The sequence below is a fragment of the Rhineura floridana genome, chromosome 3 (genome assembly GCF_030035675.1).
Source record: "Rhineura floridana isolate rRhiFlo1 chromosome 3, rRhiFlo1.hap2, whole genome shotgun sequence".
NCBI lineage: Eukaryota > Metazoa > Chordata > Lepidosauria > Squamata > Rhineuridae > Rhineura > Rhineura floridana.
In genome coordinates this window covers 166387941-166411184 of record NC_084482.1, presented here as the reverse complement: position 1 = coordinate 166411184, position 23244 = coordinate 166387941, and the positions used below count along the sequence as shown (strand labels likewise).

The 23244-nt window shown below is 42.6% G+C and overlaps 1 protein-coding gene across 1 annotated transcript in view; it reads left to right on the top strand.

Annotated features, from left to right (window-relative positions):
- The window catches only part of LOC133380727 (contactin-4-like), a 604583-nt gene that overhangs the window by 194318 nt on the left and 387021 nt on the right, over window positions 1-23244 (top strand). The gene's annotated exons all lie outside the window — the stretch shown is intronic.

The window sequence follows — 23244 nt, the reverse complement described above, 5'->3', positions numbered from 1 at the left end:
TTGTTTTTGTAGGCATTCTTTATGTATGTATGTATGTATATGTATATATATATACACACACACATACATACATACATAGAACAGGGAATAGTTATATAGCTTAGTATATGTATGTATGTGTGTGTGTATATATATACACATATACATACATACATACATACATATACTAAGCTATATAACTATTCCGTTTCTGCATTTTCTAGGAGTGTTCTGCCTTGTTTGCAATAAAACAGGTGTGTCCCCAAAAGGGAACCTGTCAACGTTCTTTTTAAGCCATAATAAGAAATGCCTTATTTGTGCTTTAGTTGAAAAACATGAAATACAAACAAGCAGCGAGTTAATAAAGAATATAAATAGTGAAAATAGTTTCAGGGACCTCTCAGTGGTGGTTGTGGTGGTTATGTTTACAGAGATTAGTAGGAATATTGCTACCCTGTATAGTAATAAAAATTAATTGCATAATGGAGCCAACAAACTGTTAGTTTTTGATGCTGATTAGGTGTGTATTTAATATAGGTTAATACTATAAAGCACATCTAAACTACAAACATGTCTTGATAATTCCAAGGTTAGGGAAGAGTGTAAACATACTCATGTACAAAAAAAAGAAAGTAAGCAAAAATGACCTCTAGCTCCCAAGCATTTATTGAAAAGTTATTTTAAATTGAATACATAAGCCAAGATAGTACAAGCTGTTTGATAAGAAACATTAGAGAAATCCATACATAAGGCTTTTTATTATAACATCAATCTCTCCAGTGGGTAATGGAACTTGTAAATATACTCTTATATAGGAGTCTCCTTGCAGGCTTTTTATTCATGCTGAAATAAGCACAGCGAACTTATTTGCTGTCAGGGTACATTGAATTTAAGATTAGTATTTGTTTTGGTTTTAAAGAGGTTTTGCTTTTGTGACTGGGAACTTGGATCAGCTGCATAAAAAGGGCAGGGGAACAACTATGGGGAATACAGGAAGTAAATTAGTTTTCTAACGGTACTTTCATACACCATTAAATCAACCCAACATGGGGCCAGTGTGGTGAACTGTAGAGGTGGCTATTCCTTGATAAAGAGCAGTCTAGAATGGTTATAGTGAGATATATAGAGTTGCTGCAAAAATATCAAGCACAGTTGCCCACTCCTAATTATGTAGATTATATTTTATTTATTGATGGATCACAATAGATGTATTTTTATCAGACTAGCAGTGATATTTCCCTGTTCTTGTCCTGATCCCACTAAAGCACTGTTTTTCAACCTTGGGTGCCCAGTTGTTGTTGGGCTACAACTTCCATCATCCCCAGACAGCATGGCCAATGGTCAGGGATGTTGGGAGTTGTAGTTCATCTACATCTGGGCACCCAAGGTTGAAAAACACTGCACTAAAGTTAGTGGTGACAACTAACTTGTTAGTGGTGACAACTAACTAACTGAGTTAATGGTATTTGCACCATACCAAACTCACCGTTGTCCTACCCTTCCCCCTCTATTTCTGAGTAAGCAGTAACAATGCGACCAATCAGAGGTCAGGTGAGCAGTGGTGCCCCAACACCATTAAGAACATAAGAACATAAGAACATAAGAAGAGCCTGCTGGATCAGGCCAGTGGCCCATCTAGTCCAGCATCCTGTTCTCACAGGCACCTGGTTGGCCACTGTGAGAACAGGATGCTGGACTAGATGGGCCACTGGCCTGATCCAGCAGGCTCTTCTTATGTTCTTATGTTCTTAATGGTGTTGGGGCACCACTGCTCACCTGACCTCTGATTGGTCGCATTGTTACTGCTTACTCAGAAATAGAGGGGGAAGGGTAGGACAACGGTGAGTTTGGTATGGTGCAAATGCTCTGCTGGGAGCCCTGGATTGGCCCCACTGGTGTGTATGCACTGCACCAGTCTCACCAGCACCTTGCCCCCCACCTGGTAAGCATCGGCAACCAATCAGAGGCCATCAGTTTTAATCATGCATAAGTAAACAAATCATGATTACTCAGAAGAAAGATTCAGATCAATGGATTTTACTGCCTGGCAGTTGTGCTTTCGATTAAAATGCATATAAAATGCAAAAATTTACCATTTCCATATGGGTCTTTTTTACTTATCAAGCTTTCCATGTAAACAGTAGAAATAGGAAAGTAATATGACATGGCATTTTGATGAGTATGGCGTCCTGTAGATGCTCTGCTAAACTTGCATGCATGAGCACTGCTGAGTCCACATTAAACCATTGTGTGGAAGCACCCGTAGTCTTCAATGTTTATGGGATAGTTATGTGGTTGGGATGGTGAATCTAGAATAGACTAATATATTTAGCATATAAAATTGTGATCACTTGTGGCACCAGTCTAGCAGAGCACTTACACTATTCATTTATTACCAGAGAGAATGAAACCATTTCCCTGCCATATTCAGGATGGTTAAAAAAAAAGGATTGCACAGAGCTCCAAAAGGACCTCTCTAAACTGAGTTAATGAGTGGTAAAATAGTAAATGTAATTAAGTGTCAACAAGTGTAAAGTGATGCATGTTGGGGCAAAAAAAATCTTAATTTCATATATATGCTAATGAGGTCTGAGCTATCAGTGACTGACCAGGCATGAGACCTTGGGGTTGTAGTTGGATAGCTTGATGAAGATGTCAACCCAGTATGTGGCAGCTGTGAAAAAAGGCAGATTTTATGCTAGGGATCATTAGGAAAGGAATTGAAAATAAACCTGCTGATATCATGACACCATTATACAAATCTATGGTGCAACTGCATTTTGAATACTGTATATAGTTCTGATCACCTCACCTCAAAAAGGATATTGTAGAGTTCAGAAAAGGTGTCGAAAAGGGCAACCAAAATGATCAAGTGGATGGAGTGACTCCTCTGTGGGGAAAGGGTACACCATTTGGGTTGTTTTTTTAGTTTAGAGAAAATGTAAGAAGTGACATAATAAAAGTGTATAAAATTATGTGTGACATGGAGAAATACTTATAACACTAGAACTCATGGACATCTGATGAAGTAGCATGTTGGAAGTTTCAGGAAATACTTCCTCTTTCAACAAGACTTTTAAGTAGAGACCTTATCCCACTTTATGACTGTTCTGGAATTGCTTTTTAAGAAGTTTTAAAATATTTTTTTTAAAATATGTTTTTTAATATGTTTTGTATTTGGGATGTTTTAAGATGTTTTCAGTGTGTTGTTCTTTGTTTGCCGCCTGGGGCTCCTTCTGGGAGGAAGGGTTGGATAAAAGTTTAATAAATAACAAAATAATAGGGAAAAAAGCACTTATTCACACAGCAGATTGTTAAACTGTGGAATTTGCTCCCGCAAGAGGTGGTGATGGCCACCAACTTAGCTTGGAGACCAGGGTTCGAATCCCCACACAGCCATGAAGCTCACTGGGTGACCTTGGGCCAGTCACTGCCTCTCAGCCTCATGAAAACCCTATTCGTAGGGTCGCCATAAGTCGGAATTGACTTGAAGGCAGTACATTTACATTTAAGGTTATCAAGGGCTACTAGTCATTATGGCAATATTCTCCTTCCATGGTCGGAGGCAGTATGTTTTTGAATACCAGTTGCTGGAAACCACAGAAGGGGACAGTGCTTTTGTGCTCAGATACTGCTTGTGGGCTTCCCATAGACAACTGGTTGGCCACTGTAAAAACAGGATGCTGGACGAAATGGGCCACTGGCCTGATCCAGCAGACATTTCTTATCTTCTTATGTTGTCACCATTGTTGTGTTTCTGTTTTTGGTAAGGATAATGATGAGCTACATCACATTTTAGAAATTATCTGCATTTCAATAAGAAAGAGGAGCAAACAAGCTGCTGTTTAGACGCCCAAATCAGGTGTTCCTGTCTAGCAATTCAAGGTGTTGGTTTTGACCTTTAAAACCCTATACAGTTTCAGCCCAGTCTATCTAAAGGAGCACCTCCAGCATCATCAGCTATGCCGCCCAACAAGATCAGCCTCAAAAGACCTTCTCTCCATCCCATCAAACAGCCAAACTGGTGAGGACTAGAGAGAGGGCTTTTTCAATTGTGGCCCCCACCCTGTGGAACTCCCTCCCAAATGATCTCCGCCATGCCCCTTCTATGATGAGTTTCCGCCGGGCCTTGAAGACCTGGCTCTTCAGGCAGGCTTTTGGGGTGGGCTAGATTTTATCTTCATTGTTTTTAGATTTTCAATGTCTAGGTATTATATGCCTATGTTGTACGTCGCCCAGAGTGGCTGGACAGCCAGCCAGATGGGCGACTAATAAATTCTATAAATAAATAAATAAATAAATAAATAAATAAATAAATAAATAAATAAAAGTGAAATGGAGTTTCTCTGTCTGGAAACAGATTTATTTCCAATTCATATCTGGACCCTTACTAAAAAAAAAAGTCTATAGGCCAAGTGTCCGAATCATAGTTTGCCAGCTGCATGTTATATTGCATTGTATTATCCCTTCTTCTGAATGCCTTCTGTCATTTGAATTCATTTGAAGTCTGTTCATGTATTCCTTTTCTCCAGGTGATGCTAATGTAGGTGACAAAGTGAACTGTAGTATATGAAAGTGTTAAAGTATTTTTTCCTATCCAATCTAATTCCTTTCTTATTTCAAGATGCTTTCTCATTTTATTTCTTATGTATGCAAATATGCAGTGAAGACACACTTAATTAAAAGAGATCAAGCGTAATGTCCTTTCACGGCAAAGCCTAAAATGTAAGCAAACACCAGCTGGCAGGGCAGGTCCTTAATGCTTCTCCAGTGTCATGTTTCATAAAACTACAGATTTATTAAGTCCCAGTAATAAACAGATAAACATTTTCCCTAATTCAGGTCCTGGGACGTGTTTGTGAATCCCTTTACATCTGAAGACCAGGAGGAAGTTAGTCATTTATATCCTGGGTTGTATTCAGCTAAGACTCCTGTTCAGAGCAACCCACTGAAATTAATGAACCTAAGTTAAATATGTCTATTAACTTCAGTGGGTTTACTCTGTGTAGGACTAGGACTGAATGCCACCCCTGTCTTTTTTACTTTACTTGAAGTTTAGGTGTGGTGGATCAGGAAAGGGCAGTATTTCTGGCAGCCCCTACGCTGTGGAATTCCCTCCCCACAGAGGTGTGTGTAGCACCTTCATTGTATAGCTGTTATCATATGTTGAAGACACACTTCTTTGCTCTGGCCTTTGACAACTCAAGTATATATTAATAGAACTCTCCATATTCTTCTGATTGTAAATTGTTTTAAGTGAATTTAATATTGTATTTTTACATTGTTGTAACCCATCCTGGGAGCTTCTGGTGAAACACAAGTAAGAAATCTAAGTAGTAGCAGTAGCAGTAGCAATAGCAATAATAATAATAATAATAATAATAATAATAATAATTTTTTTTTAAAGGATCAGGATAACTGCCTTCTATACCAGCTATGGGTTACTTGTGGCCTCCTAGATGTGCAACCACATCTCCCATGAGACCCAGCCAGCCTAATGGGTGGTCGGGGATGATGGAAGTTGTAGTCCCATAATGTCCGGATGGTCACACATTTTCTGTTCTTGCCCTATATAAACCAGTCTGGTAGCTCAGATCATCAGTGAGCCAGTGTGGTGTAATGGTTAAGGTGTTGGACTATGAGCTTGGAGACCAGGGTTTGGATCCTCACTCACTGGGTGACCTTGGGCCAGTCACTATCTCTTAGCCTAACCTACCTCATAGTGCTGTTGTGAGGATAAAACAGGGAGAGGAGAATCATGTATACTACCTTGAGCTCCTTGGGGTATAAATTAAGAAAAAATAATCATTGCTGGGCAACCTCAAGTTGCCCCTCTATCAAGTGGTAGACAAGTGGTTTTGAAAGACAGGGCCTTTTCTGTGATTGTGGCACCACTAGGGAATATTTCAAGAAATACTCACCTAGTAATATTTGCCTTTATTTAACAAAAAGCAAGGCGAAAATAGGTGGAGAGAGGCAATATAGCAATTCTACAAACAGCATTTCTGCTGTGCCACATCAGATTCTTAAGAAAGGTAGCTCACCCTCCAAAAAGGTGCCTTTCCCCTTCAGCTCAGTCTCTGCTTCTCTCATAAACTGCAGCTTCTCAGTCTCATTTAAAAGCACTTCTGTTGTTCTAGCCAGAGTCACAAACACTTGGAAGACCCACCCCTACTGTTGGTCAGGGAAAAGCAACAAGAATAAGTTCCGTAAGGGGAACTTATAAGGGGAACAGCTGCAGCATTGGGGGACTGGAGAAGACCTGCCCTGGGAGTGAGTATCAGAGCATCTGATGCTTGTTTGCTCACCCCCTGTGTTGCTGTGTCTTGAGACAGCTGAAGTCCCCTGTACGTACTGCAAGAACTGGGACCCTCTGCCTGACCCTGACTCCAGAGAGAGGCTGCAGTCAATCTTGCAGCCTCTTGCATCAGCTCCTGGCTAGGTCAGGGGGCATAAAAGCCTGGCTGCCCTTGGGCAGTGGGTCTGCCGCTGGCATAGTTACTACCAAAAGGGTGACACCAGAGGGGGCACCCCTTGGGGAGTCCTGAGGGTGAGGGCACTACCCGCTTTTTTTAACCTGTCTAGAAGAGATTGGTAGCAGGGAGGGTGTATGGCACATGTGTAGTTCCTGAGCAGGGTGAGAGCCTGTGCAGTGAACTGAACAGTAGCAGAAAGTCACCAGATGCCTTCAGAGTGAGAGTCTGCAACTGGCAAAATGCTGGCCCTCCTTGGGTGTGAGATGGGGAGGGAGTAGATATGCCCTGTGTAAAAGATATTGAGTGGGTCTGACTGTTCCCATTTCTTTTAGAGGACTATTGGGATAATTGGCTCAGGTAGGTTTTGTTGGTAGGCTCTTGTTGGGTCCATAACAGGTGTTTAGGAGGACTCTTAGTAAGGAGGAACATGGGTGATGCCACCCCAATTTCAGTGATCTTGGGCAGAGGGAGGTATGGCCTTGGGGAGGTGGTAAACTACCATAGAAGATGAGGGCAATGCTATCTCTGCCTTGTTCCTCCCTTCCACTCCTCTCATGGATGGGTTCCTCATTGCTTATCTGCTGTGCCCACTGCCCTGTGTGTTCTGTTGTTGAACGCCAGATCGATACACGATAAGACCACACTCATCCATGATTTGATTGTGGACGAAGTTGCCAATTTAGTGTGCATTACCAAAACCTGGGTGGGTGAGCTGGGAGGAGTTGATCTGACCCAGCTTTGTCCACGTGGATACTCTGTGCAACACCACCACAGGCTGCAGGGATGTGGGGGGGGAGTTGCTGTGGTCTACAAAACTTCAATCTCTGTTACCAGGAAACTACTCTGTGTTGGAGCTGGCTGTGAGGTGCACCTGATGTCGGGCCAAGGAGATAGGAAACTAGGGTTGCTGCTGGTGTAACATCCACCCTGCTGCCCAACAGCTTCTCTGACCGAGCTGGTGGAGGCCATCTTGGCTGTGTTATTGGAGTAGCCCAGAACGATAGCGCTGGGTGATTTCAATGTCCATGCTGAGGCTGCCTCTAGTGTTCCGGCTCAGGACTTCATGGCCTCCATGATGACCATGGGGCTGTCTCAAGTTGTCCCTGGCCCGACGCATAGGGCAGGACACACCCTTGACTTGTTTTTTGCTCCAGATGCAGGAAGGAGTGGTCTGGAGATGGTGGGGTGGATGTCATCCCACTGTCATGGTCAGACCACTTCCTGGTGAAGTTTACACTGATGACTCCAATCCTCCCCTGCAGGAGTGATGGACAGATTAAGATGGCCCACCCCCAGATACTAATGGAATCCACTGGATTCCTGAATGTCCTGGGGGAGTTCCCAGTAGATAGAACAGGTAACCCTGTGTCATGCCGTGGAACAGTGAGGTGCGTCGGGCTCCTGACACAGTTGCCTCCGAGCACCCTCTCCAGCATTGTGGAGCCTGGTTTGCACTTTGGTATACCAGTGAACTAAGGGCAATGAAACAGGCTGGACAACGGCTAGAGTGCAAGTGGTGAAAGAAGTGCTGTGAGGCTGGTTGGGCACAAATAAAATATCATAATCCTGCCTACTGTGCAGTGGTGAGGGCAGTGAAGGAAGCCCACTTCTCTGCCACCTTCACAGCCTGAAGTAGCTGTCCAGTGGAGCTTTTCTGGATTGTCAGGGATCTGTTGACATCATATACAGGAAATGGAGTTTTAGACCCTTTGGAGACCCACTGTGAATTGTTTGCAAGGCACTTTGAGGGTAAAGTTGCTCGCCTCCACAGCAATCTTGATACCCCATCCACATCTACTGTAGTCCCCAATGAGGTGTCCAGTACAACATCTGCTGCAACGTCTTGGGATCAGTTTCAGTTGATGCAGCCTGATGACATGGACAAGGTGCTTGTGATGATGTGGCCAGCAACATGTCCTGTCGATTTTTGACTTTCTTATCTTACAAAAGCTTGCCAAGGGGGGTTAACCAAGTATATCCAGGGTGTGGTCAATGCATCGTTGCAGGAGGGAGTGGTTCCAACCATCCTGAAAGAGGCAGTGATCCAACCATTCCTGAAAAAGCCCACCCTGGACTCATTGGTTTGCGACAACTACCCCCCGGTTGCAAATACCCACAGGTGATTGAGAGGTTTGTGGCGCAGCAATTGCAAGTACTCTTCGATGAAACAGATTATCATGACCCATTCCAGTCTGGGTTCAGGCCTGGTTATGAGACTGAATTGGCCTTGGTCACCCTGATGGATGACTTTTATCGGGAGAAGGACAGGGGGAGTGTGACCCTGTTATTCTTACTTCATCTCTCAGCTAGTTTTGATACTAGTTTCAATTGTGGAGTGCCACAGGGTTCTATCCTCTCCCCCATGCTATTCAACATCTATGTGAAACCGCTGGGAGCCATCATCAGTAGTTTTGGGCTGCAGTGTCACCAATATGCGGATGACACTCAGCTCTATCTCTCACTTAAGTCCTCACCAGAGTTGGCTGTGAATACCTTGTCCAAGTGCCTGGAGTCCGTAAGTGGATGGATGGGAGAGAACAGGCTGAAGCTAAACCCCAACAAGACCGAGGTGTTGCTTGTGGGTGACAAGGAAAGGTTGGGAGATTTAGACTTGGTGCTTAATGGGGTGAGATTACCCCTGAAGGACCAGGTCCGCAGCCTAGGGGTCATTCTCGACTCCAAGCTGTCCATGGAGGCTCAGGTCTTGGCAGTGAGCCGGGCAGCTTGGTATCAATTACATCGAATACGGAGGCTGCGACCCTACCTTCCTGTGCATCTGCTCCCACGAGTGATACATGCCCTGGTCTCCTCTCGCTTAGACTACTGTAATGCGCTCTACGTGGGGTTACCCTTGAAAACTGATTTTAGATTTGTGGATTTTTATATACATGTCCCTTGCACTGATTTATTGGATTTTATTGTGTATATCTATATTTCTCTGTTGTACACCGCCCAGAGAGCTATGCTACTCGGGCGGTATAGAAACTTAACAAATAAATAAATAAATAAATAAATAAAATAAAACGGTCCGGAAATTGCAGCTGGTACAGAATGTGGGGCACGCTTGATAAAGCATAGCTGTCGCCGGGACCATATCACTCCAGTGTTGGTAGACCTGCACTGGTTACCAGTTGTTTACCGGGCCCAATTCAAGGTGTTGGTGTTGACCTTTAAAACCCTATACAGTTGCGGCCCAGTTTATCTGAAGGAACGCCTCCAGTATCACCAATTATGCCGCCAGACAAGATCAGCCTCACAAGACCTTCTCTCGGTCCCACCAGTCAAAACAGCTAGGCTGGTGTGGACCAGAGAGAGGGCATTTTCGATTGTGGCCCCCACCCTCTGGAATTCACTTCCTTTTGACCTTCGATATGCCTCCTCCCTGATGGTTTTTCACCGAGCCTTAAAGACCTGGTTATTCAGGCAGGCCTATGGGATTTCTGGGGTGGATTAGTTTTTATGATGTATTAATTGAAGGATGGTTTTAGATTAATTGATGATTGCAGCTTTTGATTTGTATATTGTATTTTATATTATTGTACATCGCCTAAAGTGTCTATTAGTTCGGACAGATAGGCGACTAACAAATACAATTTTATTATTATTATTATAACACTAACTACAATATCCTTCTGAGCCAACTTGGTGATATGGGTATCAGAGGCACTGTTTTGCAGTGGTCCCGATCCTATCTCCAAGCTCATTTTCAGAGAATAGCATTGGGTGATTGTTCTTTTGCTCCCTGGCAGTTGTGCTGTGGAGTGCTGCAGGATTACTATCTGATCCTCCATGCTGTTTAATATCTATGTGAATCCCTTGGGAGCGGTCATCAAAGATTTGGGGCATGGTGTCAGCAGTACGCTGACAATACCCAGCTCTATTTCACTGTAACATATGAATTGGAAGAGGCCATGCAAGCCCTGGACTGCTGCCTGGACTCGGTGGTGGGCTGGCTGAGGGCCAATAAACTAACTCTCAACCCTAGCAAGACAGAGGCGCTGTGGGTTGGTGGTTCCTGAGTTCAGATAATTGGTCAGTTGCTTGCTTTGGGTAGGGTCGTACTCCCTCTGAAAGAGCAGGTCTGTATTCTGGGGGTGCTCCTGGATCCATCTTTGTTGCTAAAGGCTCAAGTGACCTAAAGTGCTAGGAGTGCTTTTTGATTCCTTTTGATTCATTAATGATTAATTAATCTTTTAAGTAATTAATGATTAAAAATAAAATAATATTGTGTGTATATTTATACCCACATTCACACACAGTAAAACAAGAACTCCGTACATTGTTTTTCCTCCTTTGCTATTCACCCAGCATTGGGCACATCTAGACCTGTCCAGTTATGTCAGTGATGGAGACTATTGGCTCTTTGATGCAGTTCATCTTCTTCCTCCTGTATCTTCCAAAGCAAGAAACCCATCGTTTGCTCACCTGAACATGATAAACAACTGGTGGCAACAATGCTTTTGTTGTTGTATTTACAATGGCTGCCCATAACATGGCTCACCGATAGCCCCATTAGAATCTAATTATATTTTCAGTTCATTCATTTCACAAGTTATCTTTAGAAGAATACAGAGCAGCTCAAACTGTCCATTCATTTCACACAAAACAAGTTTTGGTCAACATTAAAAAAAAAATCAAAGTGACTCATTTCCTGCTTCTAAAATCAATTAATAGCTCTGGTATTTTTTTATTTTAAATGCACACATATGCACACTTGTTAAAGCTGTTCTGGCTTTAATAAGGTTACTTTAATAAGAAAAAGTAAAATTACTGACCTACCTGATTCCATTTTAAATAATAATACTAGCCCATAAACTCAGGTTGGAGTGTAATGATTGCAGGCTGGGGTATAATGAATGCATTTCCCCATCTTCTAAGGTTTTGCATGAGCTACACAAACTGATTCAGACTGTAACTCTGACAGAGCAGTGTGATTGGCATCCCAGCCGGCATGGTATAGGAGACTGTCACACTACAATTAGGAATATTCAGATTCAAATTGGTTCTGAAGTTTACTGGGTGATGTTGGCTGTCTGTATGTACTATTTCTCAGCCTAACCTACCTCACTCCCAGGGTTTTCCTAAATATAAAATGGTGGGGTGGGAAAGAACCATTTATTATGAGCAATTTTGCCCTATACCTCAACTTGTTCTCTTCTTACACATTTATATAATAAAATAACATAAAATATTAAATTGAGTTAGAAATAGTGGCTTATACCCAGTGTCAGTCATGCTCGGAGTAGACCCATTAAAATTAATGGGCATGACTAACTTAGGTGTATTAATTTCAGTGGGCCTACACTGAGTTGAACTTAGCTGAATACAACCCAGTAGTTCTAAAGCAAGCAATATTAATCATCACCACCCCGCAAAAAACATAAAATCCTGGGAAAATAAAAAGGTCTTCCCCTGGTGCTGAAGTAACAATGCAGACTCCAGGTGAGCTTCTATTAAGAGATCATTCCAAAGTCAGGGGTCACCAATAAGAAAGTCCCTCTTTCCAGTGGCCTCCCAGCACACCTAGGATTGACAAAGAACCCGCCCTGGGCTCCTGCTGGGAGAAAGCATGGGATATAAATGAAATAATAAATGAATGAATGAATGAACCTGGAAGAGAGCATTAGCTGAAAATCTTAACCTATGGGGAAACTTGTGATCTTTCAGATACCCCAGTTCTATGTCATGAAGGACTTTAAAGGTCAAAACCAGCACTTGGACTTTAACCTGCAAAGAGGCTGGCAAAACGCTATGTATGCTTCCCCTAGTTTCCTGGAGAAAGAACTGGATATAAATGGAGGAAATAAATAAAATACCATACTAGCAGTAGCTAGCACTGCCACATCTGTGCAGAATCATAATATAAAAGTGGACCCTTATCTGGAAAGATCACCATGAATACTAAAATCCAGGTTTTCAATAGTCATTGTCATCTAAAAGCCTAGATCTGGCAAGAGGACAAGAAGCTCTCTTGTACTTTGATGTATAATATTGTTTATCGGACTGTGCTGTTGCTTCCTCTTACTTCATACTATGTTCCTTTTCCAAGCTGCATTAGCCCCCTCAGCTTCACTGAACTTTTAGTGTAGCTTGCAGGGCCAACACCAGAGGACGGCCAGGTAGGGTCCCGGCCTAAGGCTTCTGTGGCCAAGAGAGGCCCCTGAAGGGCCCCTCATTAGGATGGGAGTGTATCTTCTGTGGCAGTATTGACTTCTGATCCTGCCACAGATCACAGAAAGGGAGCTCCCAGTCCCCCCATACAACCATGCGAGCCCACAATACCTGTCTGCATGCCCCACCTACTGTTGCTGTGAATGCTATGTGCAGTACGAGGGGACTGAGGAAGACCTGCCCTGGGAGTGAGTATCTGGCATCTGGGTGCTTGCTACTAGCTCAGCCTTTCCCAACCAGTGTGCCTCCAGAAGTTGTTGGACCACAATTCCCATCTTTCCTGACCATTAGCAATGCTGGCTGAGGCTGATGAGAGTTGTGGTTCAACAGCTGGAGGCACACTGGTTGGGAAAGGCTGTACTAGCTCCTCTGGGCTGCTGTCTGTCCAGACAGCTGAAGTCCCTGGTAAGTGCTGCAAGGACTGGGATCCCTTGCCTGGCCCTTGCTCCAGAGAGAGGCTGCAGTTAATCTCGCAGCCCCTTGCAACAGCTGCTGGCTGGGCCAGGAGGCATAAAAGCCCAGCTGCCCTTGCGGAGCCCCTTAGCAAGTTGGAGGCACTGTGGGTTGGTGGTTTCCAAGTTCGGATAATTGGTCAGTTGCCTGCTTTGGATGGGGTTGTACTCCCTCTGGAAGATCAGGTCCGTAGCCTCGGGGTGCTCCTGGATCCATCTTTGTCGCTAGAGGCCCAGGTGACCTCAGTGGCTAGGAGTGCCTTTTACCAGCTTCGGCTGGTGAGACAGCTGTGGCCGTTTCTGGACCAGGATAGCCTCACCACTGTTCTCCACGCACTGGTAACCTCCAGGCTGGATTACTGTAATGCGCTCTATGTGGGGCTGCCCTTGAGGTTGGTCCGGAAGCTGCAGCTGGTGCAAAATGCGGCAGCGAGACTGCTCACTGGGGCAGGGTATCGCCAACATGTCACCCCACTGCTGAAAGAATTGCACTGGCTGCCCATTTGCTACCGGGCCAAGTTCAAGGTTCTAGTTTTACCGTACAAAGCCCTATACAGCTCGGCACCAGGATATCTGAAAGACCATCTTATCCCTTACATACCTGGTCGATCACTGCACTCTGCAGGTGAGGGCCTCCTGCAGATACCATCTTATCAGGAGGTTCGTTCTGTACAATATAAGAAATGGACCTTTAGTGTGGTAGCACCTACCCTGTGGAATTCCCTCCCCTTGAATATTAGGCAGGCGCCATCTCTGCTATCTTTTTGGCACCTTTTGAAGACTTTCCTCTTTCAACAAGCCTTTTGAGACCTATCTCAGTCTGCATCTGTGTCAGAATTGTTTAATATGTTTTTAATAATGTTTTAACCCTTTTTAAAGTTGTTTTTTAAAATGTTTTTAATGCTGTTTTGTTTTAATGTATTTTAAGATCTGTTTTTATGATGTTTTAAAGTGTTTTAGTGATTTGTTTGTGGCCCTGGGCTCCTGCTTGGAGGAAGGGCGGGATACAATTAAATAAATAATTAAATAGATAAATACCTCCCATCAACCAAGATGGCAGCGGAGACTTTTCCAAGAGGCTGAAACCCCATCGCTATCTTGATTGATGGTAGGTATGTGCACGCATGTAGTGTAGCACACATGCGTGCCATAAACCAAGATGGCAGTGGAGACAATAGACCCTTAGGGAAGCCCCTGTTGCCTTCTTGGTTGATGGCAGGTATGCACGCACAGCACGCAGGGCATTCTCATGAAGTGATAGAGAGGTAAGTGGGGTGGGCAGGTGGATGCCCAAGGGCCCAGTCATGCGTCGTGCCAGCCCTGGTAGCTTGAAGCAGCTCAAGATATAATCATATACAATTTCCCTACTCTCATGAGAAAGGATCATGCACACCTTCTCTCACTGGTGTGTTTATGTTTTTTTCCTCCCACTTCCTCCAATCTGTCTGCTATAAAATCTTGCTGCCTTTAAATTTTACAGAATACATACATTAATAATTGCATTCCTAATTGTCATCCAAAAAGTATTTTTAACTAATGTGCTGCCTGGAGAGAACATTATGTATCAGTTTATTTATACAGTAAGTCACTATGTAAGGGAACACACCACACCTTTGCAGCTACGTATGACCTATACCCAAAAGAGATATACGTATTTGAGGCATTTTTAGAAATTAATCTACAAACTCTTTGTAGTGTGTCACTAAATTAAGCATAATCCTTAACATTTAATATGTGAAACCCACTGTTTTAATAGCAATAAGATTGCTGAAGCAGGACACAGATTTTGATTACCCACTTTTTTTCCTTGCAAAGTAGGTGGGGGGGGAATAATATTCTTTTCCTTTCTGTAGTCATTTTCTTAGCTTCTTGTGATTTGTAATTTGAAAGGGGCTAAAAGCACAATACTATCTTTTTTACAAGACGTTGTTGTTGAATTGTCTTATGCTCACCTGGTAAGCACTGCAGAGAGGCATAAATATTCAGACCAGAAACACTGGTGTATTAAGATTCTCCTACTTTATTTCCATGTTAATGTTTCCCCCCCTGTGCTAATTCTACTCAAATACATCAAAGGATAACATTTATTACTCTCTATTGAAATTCAAGTCCATGACTTCTCCTGAGAAACTGGAGACCTGCTGATTTACCTCCATGTATACATTATTTAGCTGCTAGTTTAGTTCACAAGGGCCAAGTCCACTGTGTGTAGAAACAAAAACATGAACACTTCTTACAATTGCAATGAAAAAGGCATTGTTATTTTAACACAATAAGCTTCTCTGATTGGAAATTATTTTCTAAAGAAATATGCACACAGGATCTGCTAACATGCTTCCTCATTAATGTATGATCTAGTCTCTGTCATTGTTTTTGTTTACCAGCACATCTATCTTCTGAGCTTTTCCCAACTTAACATCCTTCATCATAACGTCAAAACAAGCTTCTCCTCAAGGGAACAACTAGCTGCATTTCATCTCCTGAGATACAATTAGTTTGTGCTTATCCTTTATGCCCCAGGGGTGTGATGATGCAGGAGGTTCTCTCTGGTCAACCAGACATAATCACCTCTTTGTTTGTTACTGATGTAAATAGTAATGAATGCAGACTTGCATCACACATTGATAACCTTGATTGTTAGCTAGCTGTGCTGAGCAGAATTCTACCTTGAACTTTACTGAATGTAAAAGCCCTCAAAATTTATATGCAGCTGTAGCCGTAAATACTAGGGAAGATGGATGTAATTGTGTGATCTCAAATGGATTCAAAACAGTTTAAAAATACAACACAGATTTTTGTGATACTCTGAAGGCTCTGACTAGCAGCATTCCCACCCTCTTCCCTGAGATCTGTTTATGGGAGCATTTGCTTGCAAATCATGGACCCTACTACTAATTGTGGCTCCTCGCCTTGCTTAAAGATTTAGGCTGTAATCCAAACCTCCCCCCTCCCTCACTGGCAGGGCTTTATGGAACAATGGGGTCAACACCATATCTGCAGCCCTGTTATGCAAGGTTGGGACAGTAAGATTGCTGTGCTGCCTGGAGCTGGGGCAGTGATTGGACCCAATGCCATTAAGCAAGAGCAGCTTCTCCCAGCCTCCAGAATGCCACATTTTGGATCCTTCCACTGGCTACTGCCCCCACCAGCACCCTCCTGCTGTGATTATGGCATCCCATGAAAATGTATGGATACATATGCTGAACACAGAGATACCATGTGCATATTGATCAATTTACGTTAATCAAGATTCAGGCTTCAGTTCTACTGCATACTTACCTGGGCATTTAACTTAGTGAGACTAATTTCTGAGTAGTCCTACACAGGATTGCTCAGTCAATTGCTAGATGTCGAGAAGCCCACAGATGTGGATAGATAGATCTAGGAAAACGTAATCTCTGGTAGGTAGGACATTTTGTTGGTTTTGCTGTAAGACTAACTTGGTCACCTTCGTAAAATGTGATAAGGTTGTAGAATTAATTGTCAAACTGTGCATTATTAAAGTATATTCTTCCTTCATAGACTGTTCTATGTCACTATGTATGTAATTAATATACATTTTTTAAATATAATTTATAGTAAAAGTCAGAAAGAGCAGCACATGTTTCAGCACTTACATAAAGGAGACAGGCTGACTGAGAAAGGATTTATCCAGACACTAGATTTGGATTGAACCACCTTATTCTGCTAATGAATTCATAAAACATATGTCACAGAAGCATTACATTTGCAGATACACTCCTCTGCTTGTTGCAATAGCATGCAGATGAAACGTTGAGCAGTGCCCCAAATGAAAGATTAATGCTATCGTCAGTCATAAACTAAAGAGAAGAGAAATGATCCAGGGGCTCAGAGAAAAAGCTTTAGATAGATGGAGCTGCTGATGTGAAGTGGTACTTGTAAAGTACAATAATACAGGAATGCATAACAGGAAGATGGGTGGCTCTGAGAAGGCAGACTATAGGGAGTCTATGGAGAGTTTTGTAAATCAAAGCAGTAATTTTAAGCTGGATTTAGAGATGAACAGAGAGCTACTGAGGTGCTGCATATGAGCAATGCTAGTTTAAAACAATCTTCAGGGGATGGAAACTTTGTGAAAAGGAGTTCTTAGAAAAATGGAAATGGACTGCCTTCAAGTCGATCCTGACTTATGGCTACCCTATGAATAGGGTTTTCATAGTAAGCGGTATTCAGAGGGGGTTTGGCATTGCCTCCCTCTGAGGCTACTCCTCCCCAGCTGGCTAGGGCCTGCTCAGCTTGCCACAGCTGCACAAGCCAGCCCCTTCCTTGTCCGCAACTGCCAGCTGGGGGACAACTGGGGTCCTTGGAACTATGCAGCTTGAAGTCACTAGCAAACTTTTCTTGCCAATTTGGAGAGGAGGGGGAGGGCAGGTTAGATCATTTGCATTCTTATTGAGTTCAGTGGTATTTATTCCTGTGCAATCATGCTTAGGATAAGTGAAACTCACCTGGGGGAGAGGCAGGGAGAGGGAAGGGGAGGGAGGGGAGGGAGGAAGGTGGAGGGGAGAAGGAATGAGGAGGAGTAGGGGGAGGGACGGAGGTGATTGGGTGGGTGGACACTGGTCAGAGGGAAAGCCCCTTTCCTTTCCAAAAAGAAAACATTTTCAACAGGATCATTATTTTGCGGGGTTACCCCCAACTTTTTATTCTACAGCAGACATATGTAGTCTCCCACTCAAATTTAAACCAAAGCTGTCCCTGACCACATCCACACAAGACACTGATTCCACTTTGAACAGCCATGGCTTCCCCCAAAGAATCCTGGGAAGTTTAATTTGTAAAGGGTCCTGAGCATTGCTAGGAGACGACCTATTCAACTGAACCTACTAAAACTCCTCCTCATGATTGGGATTTGTGTGCTTGGCTATGCCTGCTTCCCACTTGGAGCCCACACATATTCAAGAAAATGCCTGTGTAGGACTAATGACCATCAGATTTACTTTTACTTTTGCTTTTAATAGTGTTATTTGTTATTTAATTTTGAGAATCGTATTATTTTATTGATGTATTGTTATATTCCCTTTTTTTGTAAGCCGCCTTGAGGGCCTTTTGGCCATAAGGCGGGGTATAAATTTAATAAATAATAATAATAATTTAGGCATGCAATGGGATCAGGAAGTGAGGAAGAGGGGCCAAGAGGAAGCTCATGGGCTTTTTCTTAATCACATAAATCATAATTTATTGGACTGAAATAATTATGTCTCCACCAAACCTGCATTGTTGATAACTGTTCTGTTGTGCTTAGTGGGACTTGATACAGTTCTGTGGAGTTATTTCTATTGCCTAGTAGGCTCTATAAAGGTAGTGTAGTTGGTAATCACCCAGTTTGATCAGTGGTTGTTCTGCTTTTAGCTGATTTAACTGATCCACTCTGGTGAATAAATTGAAGGCTTTGGCAACTCTGTTGCTTAGTCTGTCTAAAACAAGGGGAACCCAACATGGTGCCCTCCAGATGTTGTGGACTACAACTCCCATCATCCCTGACTATTGACTGTGCTGGCTGAGGCTAATGGGAGTTGTAGGCTACAACATCCGGAGGGCATCATGTTAGCTACCACTGGTTTAAATGCAGAAAGACTACATTTAGGTCCCCCCTCCAATAATCCATAAATATGTTCTAGTGGAAATAGACTGTTGTCATTGATTTATATATCAAAAACTTTCCTGCTTTTTCTCTGACCTCTTTCTTTTGTCCATACCCTGAAAGATCAGAGAATAGCTTTTAAAATACCTTTAAAACAAGTCTATTCATATATGATCTGCGACAGGAAGATCTGAAAATAGGTCAGTTTCTCTCAATTATTTCAATGTACAGTGCATGATTTATAGTTGGAACTTCAAAGTCATAACTATTTTTGATCAATAAGGATGTTTCTAATATAAAATTATATAATTGTTAGTCCCAAGAACTAGCGTAGAATGAGGGGATAAAGTCAGATCTTAATGTGCCCTATCAGGCACACTGAAATCATTACTGTAGCCCTATGAACTGTAATTCTAGTACAGGCTTTATTTCAAGCTGACATATTGTAAATTGGATCTAGGATGCTTTCATCACTACACGTGCTCAACACACACAATGGACTTGTTTCACGTTAGTTAGAAATGCTGCCTGATTGTTCCAAGGCACAGGGGAATCCCTAACTATTTCTTCCTCTGAACTTGTATTTCTTCAACATTCCAAAATAAAACAAAAAAAGATGTTCTCCCCACTCCAATCGATAGCTTTGGTCATTCAGTAAAGACCAGTGTGAGCAGTAATCTATTCAGTTCTGGTAATGAGGAAATATGTTGTGCCTGCAGTGGGAATGGAGAGGAAGGAGAGCCAACAGAAAGAGCTGGAATGGAAAAAGGAGCCACAACGTTGTTATCAGTACAGTTTGGAAACTGGTGGGTATCCTTTTTGACTGGGATGGAGCAGCTGGTGGGCTACAGTCTCAAAGATGGCACCCAGGCAGCAGAATTTCTGCCACTTAACAGAGAAGGGTACCCACAAGGGTGGGCTAGTGTGGGGACACCAGTGGAGCCAATCAGTGCTTCCTGTGCCACCTTGACCTCACCACCACACTGTGCCACCTTCACATGTCTGGTAAGTGGCAGCAACACCACTGTTGGGAGGCCAGCTGTGCCACCACATGCACAACTCTTGGGGCTCGTAGGGAAAGTGGAAGCAAGAAACAGGTTAAGTTTGATGCTTGTTCTGTGGGAGAGGAGGGAATATCATTGGGGACTTATTGTTTGAGTCTGGGGAATGCGGGAGAGATGCATGCTGAGGCTGGGAGGACACAGCAAAATATGCTCTCTCTCACACACACACACACTCACACTCACTCTCTCTCTCTCTCTCTCTCTCACACACACACACACACACACACACCCCTTGTATTTTGTCCTTATCTCCTTTTGGTAGTGTGCGGGGAAGATTGGGGGATCAAGACAGTGAATACTATCTATCAGTTAAAGGGAGGATAGTGGTACAAAGCAGAAGTTGGCACAGGTTGATGATTGATACACTTTGCTTTCCCCAGAATTGGGGCTCTTAACTCTTCTGTTCTAGAACAGATTCAGACTTCCAAAGCCCCTGAACCTTTTTTAAGGAGCCCCTCTCATAGAATTCACTGATATTGTTGTATGTATATACTCAGGCTGTCCCTGATCATGCTGTCCCAGGAAGCAGATCAATAAGAGGTAGTTGTCAGATCAGCTTTACTGAACTCTACCCCTGAACCAAGCCACAATATGGTGTCATTTGGTAGGTGAGACATGTCTAGGGACAGAGCAGCCAGGAAAATTTCTTCCTGGCGTATTCTTTTTCTGTTACAACCAGAAGGACATTCCCATCCTGTCCTTTCACCTGCTGTGCATTTTGTTCTTTTTGTACTTTGCATTCAGTGGTCTATGACAATGGTTCCCAAACTTTTTTCCCCCGCACACACTGCCTAAAAATGGCTGAGCATCTTGGTGTATCCCTTAATTATTTTTCTGCCTATTGTAGAAATTGTAATTCAATATAATTCAAATTGTACTACAATAAAATACAATATAAGAAATAAATGAAGCAATAAAATGCAATGAAAAATCAATATGAGCCATTCCCATTTTCAACCACAAATCTGCAGACACACCATGGACCACCTGGATGATGCTCATCAACCACTGGTGGTCCATGGACCCTAGTTTGGGAAGCCCTTGTCTATGCCATTAATGTTCCAGAGTAAGAAGAGGGAGCCCCTTAGTTCAAATAAAAAATCAGTTTCAGGTTCCTGCCTCTGATCCCAAAGAGGGGAGTCTCTGTACTCATACCTAGAAATGAGATCCCTCAGTGAGACAAAATGTCCTTTTTCTCTGATTACCTAACAGTTTCCCAGTGTATAAAATTGGTGTGTTGCCCTACAATACAGGCATAATTTCATTAAAAATGAAATATGAGGGTTAAGGACTTCTCTCTTTTGCCTTTCCGACTGAAAGTTAATTTACATTTCACTAAAAAAGCTTCAATTACCTCTATTTTCACACCTCAGCTGCAATGTTGTTCTTTTGTTGTTCTTTTGAGATTAAGCTACAAGTGTGAACAAGACTTTTGTTTACTTTATTGAAAAATGAAATGGACTGCCTTCAAATCGATCCCAACTTATGGTGACCCTATGAATAGGGTTTTCATGGTAAGCGGTTTACCATTGCCTTCCTCTGAGGCTGAGAGGCAGTGACAGGCCCAAGGTCACTCAGTGAGATTCATGGCTATGTGGGGTTTCAAACCCTGGTCACCCAGGTTGTAGTCCAACACTCTAACCACTACACCATTTATGTTAATATGAAAACAGATCATAGCCACACCAGAACACTGAAGAGTAAAATCCTGTGTCCAAAGTAAGCTGCATATATTTAGAAACATTACGACATCAAAGCAACACAAAAGCGTTTGTGATTGTGGTGGCTTATTAACTTGACAGCAGAGTGAAATAACTATTCATGTGCACTAGCACTATTGTAAGATTGTTGCCTGGCTTTAAATTGCCACATCTGCAAAAATCACTTTATGAAGCTGAGCCTCCTGCAGCTGCAGACAAATTTGGGAACTAAATAGCAAGCATATAAATAAAGGGACTAAATCAATAAATCAATAGAGCTTGCTTCTTTAATTGTGAAGTGAAGCACAGGAGTACACTTCTGTTTTGACAAGTAGATCAGATGAAATGTCAGCACAGTTGCTCAACTATCATCCCGTTATGATACTTAAGGAAACTATGGAGGTAGAAATAAATGGAAGATGAAATGCTCAACGAAGTATACCAAGTCATTTACCCTTTAAAACTTAAAACAGGGATGGGAAACCTCTGGGCTAAGGGCTGCATGTAGCCCTTGGAGTTATTTCATCAGAACATAGTACGCTGCCTTAGACTAAGTCAATCAGTATAGTTGATAACAGTGGCTCTCTTAAGGTTTTAATCTGGGACCTTCTGGATGTAAAGCATGTACTGTTCCAGTGAGCTATGGCCCTTTCCCAAGAAAGTGGTGGTGGTAGTGAGGGGGGGGGAGCCTGGAAGGAGATAAGGGGATGGGAGGGGGAAAGCAGGAGAAAACAGATGAAGTAACAGTAGAAAGGAGAAAGTCTTTTGCAATCTATCAGTTCAGACCTCTTTCAAGAGGAATCTTTCCCTTCCCCAGCAGCTTATTGGTTGTGGAGGAAGAGGAAAAGAGAGAGGGGGGTGCACACAGAGGGTGAATGGCAGAAAGAGAAAAAGGGGAGAAAAGGAATGGCTCAGCCCATGTTTGGTCTTTTTCCATCCCTATCATGCAGCCTCTAACACAGGAGTGAGGAAACCTTGACTCTCCAGATGTTGCTGAAACTGCAGCTCCCATCAATCCTAGCAGATGGGAGTTGTAGTTCAGCAATATCTGGAGGGCCAAAAATTCCCTACACTTGGTTCTTAACAGATTACACCCAAGAGAATGATCTCTGCTCCTCAAATTCTGTGCTTCTTACTCATCGCAGAGTTGTTTGCTCTTTAGCTCAACTTTGTCCATTTTCTCTTGCTGCTCTCTATTCCTGGAATTGTCTCCCAGAGCACTTGCAGATTGCTCCTTCAGTTTCAGTTTTTAAATCTTATTTAAAAACCTTCCTTTTTTACAAAGCTTTTGGAATTTCAGCTTAGGGGTTTATATTATTATTATTATTATTATTATTATTATTATTATTATTATTAGGATACCTAGGTGTATTTGAAGTCCTTACTTTGTCCTTTATTTCTTACCCTCCCTTCCTTTGTTGGCCTTATTTTATTATACAGCCACGAGAGTGGCTGTATACTGTAGCCAGCGTGGATTTTTCACATTCCGCAATGTTAAATTGATATTTATACCCCCATGCCATTCTGATGCTTCTCATAAGCTCATTTCAAAACAAAACCTTACAAAACTTATAGTCCTGAACTCAGAAACGCTTGCTTAACAACCCTCTCAATTTTCATGTCGATACACAAAACAGTCAGAGAGAATCAAGAGTTCAACGTCTAAAAAGAGAGGAAAAAAACCCAGAGCCCTTTTGGACTGTTAAAAATCAGCCATGTTCACAGATTACCTGTAATCATATTACTGACCTTGCCCCATACTCTGACCTTCATCTTCTGCAGTTTAAAAGTTAAAAA